Genomic DNA, 11,782 nt, shown 5'->3' with positions numbered 1-11,782 from the left:
GAAAAGAAAAGAAAAGAAAAGAAAAGAAAAGAAAAGAAAAGAAAAGAAAAGAAAAGAAAAGAAAAGAAAAGAAAAGAAAAGAAAAGAAAAGAAAAAAGAAAAATTGTTTTAAAATACAAAAGTGTTTGTATTTAATGAGTACTTTCAGAAAAGCAGTGAGAAGGCATAAATACTTTCAGTGTTGAACTAAACATTCATTTTTACTGCTAAATAAAGAGAAGTCCAGAGGAATCCAGAGATCATTAATCCAGAGCTGTATCTCACGTGCTGTCTTTGAGGTGCCTACAAACATTCTGATTGCTCAGAGGTACTTTTGATTACTTCTAGCTGGCTGTGCTTGCAGTAGGCACATTTCCATTACTAGCATGTGTAATGAGAAGAACACACAGTCCTATTCCCTGTTGATTGCAGTGCCTCARAGATGCTGTCTGGATGGTGACATCGAACACACAACTCTGGAAGGATTGTCCCAGTTTTTGCTGTCAGACTTGCGCTTCCCAGTTCTCATGGGCAGCTTTCTTGCAGCTAAAGAAATCTTTGCTGCAGAGAAGGGGAATAAGCTATTACAGCTGGCAGAGGCAGACAGTACAACATACAAAGCTGAAATATAATATTCTGAATTGCCAYAAATACTTGGAGTCAAGAACTGCTGCAGAAGACAAGACCCCAGCAGGTTCCCTACTCTGACTTCTCCACTTGGAATGTAGATTAATTAATGATTGTAATGAATTTTCACATCTAAGATGATTTTCCCCTCTCCAGTTTTGATATCAATACATGAGGAAACACTAACTGCCACACAGGAGATGTGCCTGTTATAGGTTAGTGTCTTTTTATTAAAGAGAAATATGAATAATCATGGGCAAAAATTATGGGAAAAAAAGTGGCAAAAATAATGGAAAATAAAAATGGGCAATAAAAAATGGAAAATAAAAGGCCACTGCTGGGTGAAAATACTCATAGCCTTTGCTACACATCCTTAAATTAGGCAGTTGGATTGCTGATGGGAGGTGTGCTATGGCAGCTGGTGAGAGAAGGCTGCATGGCTGGTAGATATAGTTGAAAGGGGACGTGGATAATCTTTRTGGTGTGGTGCCCTGTAAATGAGCTATCCAATGTGAGTTTCACGCCTATGGCAGCCTTAAAAACTGTAAGGGACCTTGTGTGTCTTGTGGCAAGTTCGTGTCTTCTGAAAAAGTAAGACTGACTAGAAAAACCCCAGGTTTTATGGAATGAACAATGTAAGTTATTTACTCCTTGTCATAATGATATAAATATTTAGATCTGTTCACAATGGAAGCATTAGGAACATGAAGCATAAGGAGGCGCTTAACCACAAACATCCAAGCCATCTCAAAGGACTTTGAAGTTTAGTGCTGGCAGCAATCATCAGTGTTCTTGAATCTAAAGTCCTGCTGAACTAGAAGTGGCAACTGTAGAGAATTAAGGGATTGCAAACATTCCCTCTAAGTGATATCAGAAAAAGATATGAAGACTTTGTTATTTTAAAATGAAAGTAAGGGGGAAAAAAAACATACAAGCTTTAACATTTTTCAGAGTATATGCATAGTACATATCCTCAACTGTAAAGTTATGTAAGCATGCTAAAAAATTCAGTTAACAAAGGCCCTTTCAATATATATCTCCTATAGTCTTTCAATATATTTTTTCTTTTATTTAAGAATTATTTTTTTTTAATTTCTGTATTCTTCCATGTGACTTTCAGTTTAGTTACAATTACTACTAAAGACTACTTGGTATAGAAGTTGGATAAACACAAACACTRACTGATGGAATTGCCATGCAACCTTTCATCTTTGTACCTATGCATTCACAGAGACAGGAGAAGGTGCTTGACACAAGAATAGTGGAGGTCATGGTATAGTTCTAAGTGTTGTTGTTCATCTATGTGAGTGATGGAAGAATTGGACTGAAAACGTTAACCAGAAAAAACCCACAGTGTATTTTCAATCTTTTTAAGTCATTTGACTCTAGCAAAACTCAGAGGACATATTTTTTTTTGTTTTTTAGCAATTGTGAGGGAGTGGGAGGGGAGGTCTTCAACATCAAAAAGCATCTCTATTTAAAAATAAGGTTATGCAAAAGAAAGAAAATGAGAAAGAAACCATATTTGCTTTCAAAACTTATCTGAAAAATTTTTCATCTTGTCTCGGAACTAAAAATCATGTCAATTTAAGTGTCAGTAGAAACAAGATATTGTAATGAAAATTTTAAATGGCTTCAGAGAAACAAGGACAGCAGTCTGGGCAAGATGCAATTTTTAAAACTRGTTGTAAGACAAAGATACTACCTGATACAAAAGGAGCATCAATTGAAGGCCAAGAGTATCCTCAAATACGTTCAAAGCTTGTGTGAAATAAAAGTCATATGGACCAATCACAGATAATCAGATGAAACAGGTATCTGGCACTTTATTAATGGAGTCCTCCTATCTCACTTGTTTGTAATGGCATTCAAAGCACAACAGCCTTCTCTGACAGGAATGCTTAACGGGTGGTAGATGATGTTGATATTACATGTTAGAAAGTTATCTCAGTTCCTTTTGTAAGAAAGATTGGAGTTTCAGAGTGTAATATGGCAAGCTGCAAAGTCAAATCTGATAAGTAGAAGACTGTAATACAACCAGAAACCGGTAGTGGTAGTAATAGAAAAGAGATCAAGAAAGTGCTGTATCTCAAACTTGCTTTTCTGAAATGCTTGAATGACAATTTTTACACAGTAGATGGCAAGCTGCAAAGGGCATGAATGATTTGTGATGATGTGCAATGTCCTAAACTTGAGAAAAGTCTCACCTTTTTTCTTGTCTTTGTGAAGTACAGCCTCTCTGAGCAGGGACTATAATAGTTCTTCTTCTGCTGTTCTCATTTTGTGTCCACAAAATAAAGATGCTTTTAGTCCTGTGTAATTACAAAACTGATGAAATTGAATATTTCTAATCAAATGATAATCCAGCCACTTTTGCCATCTTGCAGGTGATCTCTTAATAAGTTTTCTGAATGTCATGTGTGTGAAGAATTATTTACCAGTAAGCCTTATGTAGCTAGCCTGGTATTCTCATAGATTTTATTCTGTATTGCCAGCCTGGATAGATTTGTAATYGATCTTCCTTCATATTAACTATTCACTAACCATTCTTTTACCTTTCTACTGCTAATACTGTATTGGAGCACTTTCTATTTAACATGAATGTGATTGTCCCCAAAGTGCTACGCCTATCTAAAAATTCTCCATCTACAAATTATTAGATGTTTGAGATGGATGCCTTCAATGCATTGAAACACTAAAGTGAAAACCATGAGGTAATTTGGGTTTCATGTTCAAAGTTTGATTCTTCTCAGTATGATACACTTAATAGATTTTTTTAATCTATTTATCACTGKGATACTTATCTCATGCTTGCCTGAGAGAGAGGCTTCCTAGAACATCATGCAGTTTGAAAGAACTATGGCTTCCAAAAGTCACAATACGCAGTTTATAATGCTTTAAAATATGCTATTTCATGGTTTATAGCCTTTGTATGTTGAGTATTGTGAGATGTGGTTAGTGTAGGCATGAGTTATTCACATGTATACATTTCAAATTTTGAAATCATCAATCTACACATGAGACAATATCTTAAAACCATATATATTTACTACTAGGATTTGTCAGTAAGAATCTGTTACAGAATGATGGACTTGCATTCTCTGTACTTTTTTTCTGTATTTTGAAAACTGTAGCACACATCCTGCTAAGAATAACCACAGGAGGATGGGAGGCATCARGCACTCCCTGATTTTAAAATTCATGACTGACAAAGCCAGTAGTTTTGTACTAGTACATATTCTTTACTAGTATTTCCATACGCCTTTTTCCTTTCTTTGCCTCTCAGTTACATTAATCTGTAATGCTAAAAGGGGTATTCCWTCATCAAATCTCTTCAGCTAACAGAGGAGAGGGAATGCTCACAATTTAGAATTATAGAAACATTTTGGCTGGAAAAGGCCTTTAAGATCATCCACCCTAGCTGTTAACCTCACATTGGCAAGTCCCACGAGGTCGTGTGCCCAAGTGCCATGTCCATCTTTTCAATACCTCCAGAGATGGTGACTCTGGCACTTCCCCAAGCAGCCTGTTTCAGTGCATGTTAACACTTTCTGTGTTCAAATGTTTTCCAGTGTCCAATCTAAGCCTCCCATGGCACAACTTTAGGCCATGTCCTCTCATTCTGTTACTGATTGCCTGGAAGAAGAGGCTGATCCCCACCTGGCCATGGCTCCTCTCGGGCAGTTCAGAGAGCCATGAGGTCACCCCTGAGCCTCCTTTTCTCCAGGCTGAACACCCCCAGCTCCCTCAGCTGCTCCTCACAGGATTTGTGCTCCAGACCCTTCCCCAGCTGCGTTGCCCTTCTCTGGACTCGCTGCAGCCCCTCAGTTCCTTCCTGCAGGGAGGGGCCCAGAACTGGACAAAGCCCTCGAGGTGTGGCCTCAGCAGTGCCCAGGACAGGGGGACAATCCCTGCCCTGCTCCTGCTGGCCACACCATTGCTGATCCAGGCCAGGATGCCATTGGCCTTCTTGGCCACCTGGGCACACCCTGGCTCATGTTCAGCTGCTGTCACAGCACCCCCAGGTCCTTTCCAGCCCCTCTGTCCCAGCCTGTGGCACTGCCTGGGGTTGTTGTGAGCCAAGGGCAGGACCCGGCCCTTGGCCTTGTTGAACCTCACCCCATTGGCCTCAGCCCATGGATCCAGCCTGTCCAGATCCCTCTGCAGAGCCTTCCTGCYCTCCAGCACATCAACTCCAGCACAGTGTGGTGTCATCTTTAGAAYTGGTGCTAGACAGAGACGACAGACATTTTGCTAATGGATTTAATAAATATTTCCTGGCAGCAGAAGAGTGGGTTCTATTCCTGCCTCTGGACTCTTTAACTAAAAGATTTTGAATGTGTATTTGGAAGAAAGACCAGGGCTTCTTTCTTGCCAAAGACAACTTCAGCAACTGTGATGTTGTTTTTCTTAAAATCTTGGATATTCTGGAAATTAGAAAAAAAATATCACCACTGGATATAAGAGAAATAYACTTTGTTTTGTCTAACCCTTTTAAAAAATGTATCTGTGCTGTTTTGTCCATCTGTTAAAATTCAGCCTAAGGCAGATTCCTGGCACAGACAAAATATAAAATTTAAAATCTGTGGGTTTGTGCAGCTGGCAAAATTTCTTCCCCTTTTTTTCAGCAACTCAAATGGATTTCACTGTTAGAAGACCTTATTAAAAGAAAGAGGTGTTAGTCCCCATTTACAGCATGATTATGTTGTCACTATTGTCTGATAAAAGGCCAGCGGCGCGTTTTCTGGTGAGAAAAGAAGTAAGAAAGAACATGATAACAGTGCTGAGTTGGACCTTCACTTTCATTTGCTCAGCCACCTGCCGTTTCAGATCTGTGTAAGGAGTAGTCCTGCCCCGCAGCCAGCAGAGAGGAACAGAGACAGTCGAGCTATCCACACAGTTGGGTTTGTTTATGTCAAGCAATCTGGTAGCAGCAGCATGGAGCCCTATGTGAGTCAAGGTATTCGGGTGAGGAATGAGGGTTGATTATCTTATGCACTGATGCTTTTAGACCTCTTCCAGTGCTTCTGCTATCTCTTTTAAAAGTGKTTTGTGCATTCCTGTACTGAACTGGAGGCGTACTTTGAAAGGAGATGCTATTACACCTGACAAAAAATTAAATTTACAGTTTACTAAATTTTCCAGATGTGTTTAGTAAAAATATTTCACTTTTCTTGCCTTCTGTGTTCAAGCATTCAAGAACTAAAATCTTTACAGTGTTTATGTTTCATATGCCATAAACAACTGAGCTGCTCAAGTAGAAAAGATAACATTTATTTACTGTGATCATGCTTTTTCCCCCCATGTTTCTCAGTTTCTAAGTCAGTGAAGAGTTTACCCATATACTAATCAACTCTACTTTGTAGAGATAGTTTTTCATTAACAGAGAGACAGATTGTCTTTTCCTCAGCACTGCAGCCCACTCCAAGCAGATGACTAAAGAACCATGGAGAGCATATGCTCATCTATGACAGTGAATGCTACACAAGCATTTTTCCTACTGTTGTGAAATGTGGCTGTTAACATCTCTCCATTTTTCTCAGTACACTCAAAAACTTATTCAGTTGCTAATGCTGTTTGAGTCATGGAATATCTTTGCCTACCACATGGAAACGAGGAAAAACATGGAACATATGCTTTTATAAGAAGGCTCTAAGAGGATATACAAATAGCAATGGTGGAATTCTAGCAATACCCTTAGGATTATGGAAAAAGTCTTTCAAGGGGAAAAAAACATTATAACTTTCTTCTGACTTTTTGAGTTCAAATGATATACACATTGAAATTTAATTTATGGAAACAATCTAACAGATTAGAAATTCCACTGTTAATTTGTGATGTATTTGATACAATTCTGTCTTTAGATTGTCTGTCTTTGAAAATGTAGGTCCATTTATTCTCCATAGAGACTTGGCTGTTTGTGCATACAGGGAGTCATGGATACTGCCTTTGCTTTGAAATATGATGGTGATTCAGGACTATATATGTAGAAATGCTGAGTGAACAACAAGTACCTCAGAAAACAGTAGAAACTCATAATTTTAGGTTGTGAATATGGATAAATAGACAGTTGATAATCCTTAAGGGTGCATGTTATTAATACAGGAGTCATGCAGACTATGTAGGGTCAGCATTGAGAGTTTACTTTGCTCTGTATTACTCACAGGATCCAGTGATCCCTGGAAACAAGGCAAAAACATGGTTGACTGTAAAAGCTAGAGCAAGTCTGGGTGTCATCATCTAAGGATGGAAAAGAACCTGGCTGCATTTTAAATCATCTTTAGGAATTCTGCTTTGATAAAATTCATTTATTTCTGCCGTTTAAGTGAAATCCTACTCATTCAGCTCTATAGGATAGACTGGATCTAAAATTTATTTAGGTCTGATAATCTCCCCTAAAAAAATCAGTGTGGTTGCCTGACCCTGAGTGTCTAACAGAACAAAGACATCAGAAGTAAATCATCTTTGTGGGGTGCAATGGGCATCAGAGCAGCTGCTTGACTGCTGACCTGTTTGCTGGTGCTTTTTGTACTGTAAATGTTCTTCAGCTTTTATCACATGATGCCTTGATCCATGGTCATTGAGATAAAAAGTGATTTTTTTTTGGTGAGACTCTGAAAGAGAGTGCAGTCATGCAGGTCACCTCACTTTCAGTCATAAATCAAACAAACCATTCTGTGACAAAAATAAAAAAAAATCTCATACTGCTCAAGATTATTTACCTTGCTTGTAGAAAATAATCAATTCTAACCTCAGAGCGAGGTCACTGCCTGTGGTCATACTTTTAAAGATATTAGACTGGCGTCTAGCAGGAGCGTGTAACACTGCAGAGATTGCAGGATTATTTCTGTAACATTTAGAATAAGCAATAGAGCCCATTTTAACCATGGTATTTAAAATTAACTTTTTGCAACCTAATAAATTATTAAAGCCTAATCTATCTGCACTGCTATGCACTTTCCTGAAACTTTTAGTTGACTATCACATACTTGATTTTGCCTACCTACAGTAATTTGTTCTGTGATTCAGCAAAATAGTTAAGCTTATGTAGTCATGTAGATTTCACTGAGATCATGCGCATTCTAAGGATTTGATATTGGATCAAATTGTGGAGGTATCCCGAGCCTCATTAAGTAGGGGAACCGAGATCCGAATATTAGCTTTCCAGGTCTGCATTCATTTAGATGTATTTTGGATTTGAGTTAGTCTTCTGAATACAGACACTTTGGCATAGCTTTCCCCACAGAATCAATCTTAGCAAGATTATATTAAAAAGTTGCAATTTAAGAATTTCTATTTAAAAATATAGAAAACCAAACCGAAGCATTTTTCAGGAACTCTTTTTCTGTAAATTAGGATCACATCAGGATGTGGTGAAATGTAAGCAGGGTATTCAATGCCAGTGAGTTCTTTCTCAGAAGATTCATCTAGTCATTTCTATTCCCCAAATTATTGTTTTCTAAAGCCTCAGAGGTGAGGCTTTAGATGAGAGACAGAAGAATACTCCACTTTCCATAGAACTACTTTTCAGTACAAAAGAGCTAATTTTCTGAGTTTGGTCTGTGTTGTTTCAGATAAATATACATTGCTGTGCCTGTTCATCACAGTAAGCCATCTCTCTATAACCTGACACCTATTGTACGGACTTCCCTTCAGTTTTCTTTCAAAAATTCCTTCCAAAAATTCCTTCCAAAATTTTATTTAAGGTGTGCTAAATTGTAGTTCCCATATAACTACATGGAAACTATATAGCATAAATGCAGTCAATCCATAGTTTCCATGTAATATTCTAGCCAGCTTTAAGAGCACTGATAGAAATACTTGAAAATGAAAGTTGCACATTTCTTTGCAGAACGGGGTAGACCTATGTACTTTACATATCTTTTCTCAAGTAACCTTACCAAAGGCAGCTAATAATCTACCAAAGCAGCTGATAGCAATCAGTTGATGAATTCAGTGCTGAGACTTTAAATTTTCACTTTTTTGAACTATCCTGGCACACCTCACTGGCTAATCTGAAAGCTGCGTGTGGTTATGTTCTGTACAGTACAATTTTAAGGTTATGCTAAATGTATCAACCACAAATCCAGAGTTTCTCTTTCACTGTAATATTAAATGTGCAAGATTTTTTCTAAAATTTCAATATATATATATATATTAGGAATTACTGTACTGAAATGAATATAATTAATTTTAATACACATAGCAGCAGAATCTAATTCTGACATATATTTCCAATTTTTTCTCTGAGGCATGTGTCTTAAATATTAAAAAGTAGAGAGTCAGATTCAAATGGCTAGTAAATTCTATATGCTAAATTCTATAAATAAAGTATAAGGATGAAAATATTTGAGCTAATAATCTTCCATGCAAATTGAATTCAATCTAGGCAGAATAATACTTAAAAATTCTTTAGAGAAATACTGAAGTCTTGAAGTTTCAGTCATTACTAGTAAGATTGAAAGATGGGATTTTTTTCTTTCTTTGTTTTACAAAAAATAATTTAGGTGTCGCTGAATTTTTTGAGTTATGGATAATAATAACTTCTGCGTGATTCAGTTATAGTAGCATGAATAGGTCTTACTTTTAGTGTTTCCACATAGAAGTAAGTCTCCTGTTACGAAAAAAAAAGCCTACAACTTCCACTCTTACTTGAGTGGAACTATTCTAAAATATGAAGAAAATCCCCTAAAATCTTTCTTCTGTCTTATCCAAGAGATCTCAAATCAYAGTTCAGTGGGTGCCTTGTCCTCTCATCAGTGATAGCAGAATATGTATGATTATTACAGGAACAGTAAAGGGCTCGTTGTATAGAGTTCATAGCCTTATGTATGTTCACAGCTTTTTGTATGATCTTCAATAAAATGAAATTGGATGTAGCTGGGGGCACTGGCTTGAGAAAGAACTCTGAAAGGGATTGACCAGGGCTGTATGGCCTGAATTCATAGCCTGAATATATCATTTAGCTTTTCACAGGCCTCTGTGGCAAAGTATTTCCTGGAGGATTAATGGAAGCTGATGTGCCAGTTGGCATTGAGTTTCTGAAATGAATAAAACACTACCTGGTGTTCTTTAACATCTTCTAGTCTGTTTTATCAACTGCCAGCAAACATTTCAAATTAACATGTCACATTCTATAGACAGCTGAGAGACAAATTCTCTCAAACACAGTGTATTAGGCTGAATAATGTAACATATTGTTTGAAAAATCAATAGATCAAAGTAAGTGGTTTTGGTGTCTCACAATTCCAAACAAAAAGTACATTATAAATCAAATTAAGCACTAAAGCTCTGTGAGAAAAGTCCACCACATAACAGTAATTACTCATTTACTTGCTTTGTCCTTCCTTGCCAGCATTTCCTATTTGAAGATTATACCAACAAGAAATAATGCTGATGGTTGTTTTCAAAGGCTTTTCATCATAACTATTTTCTAAATCTAAGCAAGTCATAAAATTCACTGGAAGTAAACAGCAGCACCTTTCTAAAATCAAAGTGTAAAAAAAGATAATTTATAGACATACTATTTTTCAATGAAGTGTGCACTCTTCTTATGGCAAGATTTTTTCAAGATTGATTGCATAATTACCAAAAATATTTTTGAAACATAAGAGAATTGCAGTGTCGTCTGCATTCCACCAGAAATGCCTCTTGAGAAGGGGATGAATTCACTGTCAAAGATGTTCATCWACAAAAGTAAGATTTACTTTTTGCCAAGTAAATAGTTTCTTCCTTTATGATTCCCTAATTAAGGTTTTGTCCTCAGAACTGTCCCACTGAGGGCTACTCGTCCCTGTGATGAGATCTTTGATGAGAAAGTGATTTCCGTGCAGATACTGGGCTACTGTCAAGAAAGCTTTTTTGACTTCCTAGGTATGAAGTTAATTGAGTTGTAAAAATCCACAGGAAAGCTTGTAATAGAACAATTGAGAATACGGAGATTAAATTAATCAAAGGAAAGGCTTGTGCTTCCACTCCTTGGTTTCTTCATTTCAATAGAAAATTAGCCAGGTCTTCATGGAAGTATAATACCTAGAAGGCCAGTGGATGAAATAGGGGCCTAATTCTGTGAATAATAATGGGACACAGATATCTTTTTCTCCCTTAGGAAGGAAAGCTCAAATCAGGGACTAATCAGCTTCCTCCTTTCTGGCTTAATAAATTTTAAATTACTTATTTGGAAAATGGGAGTAGCTACCCTACGTTGCAGGCAGGTGGTAGATCTAATAGGGTTAAACACCTCATCAGGCTGAGAAAATAATTTTGTTCAGGTCTCATTTTATTATAGAAATTGGACATCACTTCATTTGCTGACCAGTCATACCTAGAAACAAAATGATTGATAAAAGATTAAAAGTGATTGTTTTCCAAGAACGAATACACTCTGTTGAAGCTCTTTACTCCAGTAGAATTCAAGAACTTTAAAATTCTATTTGACAAATCTGGATTTTTAAAATCTGGCAGATCTTTGCACCCAGTCAGGTATGGAGGGGGCACTGCCAGGAGTAGCAGGGAGGTTTAAATGGCTCCAAGTTGTGTAGGGAACAGGAGCAGGCAAATAGGACATGGTGGGTCAGAAGGATGTGACCCACAGTCAGAAGGGGAAGACCTAAAACATGGCAGAGAATGGAAATGGGTTTCTGTTCAGGGAGGTAGAAGAATCCCCTCCCAGCCTCGTTCTCCTTGCCAGATGGCCTTACAGAAGGGTATGAGGCTGTGTGTCTTGAGGGTCAGGCTGATGACAGGGAAGATGAAGGTATCTCTGTAGAGTCTGACACAGTCAACCCGACAGATCTCAATTTCAGCTTTTAAGAAAGAAAGAAAGGTGCTTGTAGTGGGTGACTTGCTTCGGAGGGGAGCAAAGGGCCCTGTATGCCAACCAGACCCATCCCGCAGGGATGTCTGCTGCCTCCCTGGGGTTTGGGTAAGGGCCATTACCAGGAGATTCCATGGACTAGTTCAGTCCACTGATTACTACTCAGTGCTGGTTGTCCATGTCAGCAGTGATGAGGCTGATAGGAGAAGCACCAGGGTAATCAAAAAGGGCTTCAAGGCACTGGGTCTGCTGGTTGAGGGGACAGGAGCACAGGTGGCATTTTCCTTGATTCCTTCAGTAGCAGGGATGAATGCCAAAGGGAACAGGAGAATCCACATGACCAGTAAGTGGCTTAAAGAC

The sequence above is a fragment of the Malurus melanocephalus genome, unplaced genomic scaffold, assembly GCF_030028575.1.
Source record: "Malurus melanocephalus ecotype Western Australia unplaced genomic scaffold, MMel_1.1 scaffold_158, whole genome shotgun sequence".
NCBI lineage: Eukaryota > Metazoa > Chordata > Aves > Passeriformes > Maluridae > Malurus > Malurus melanocephalus.
This window is presented reverse-complemented; position numbering follows the sequence as displayed.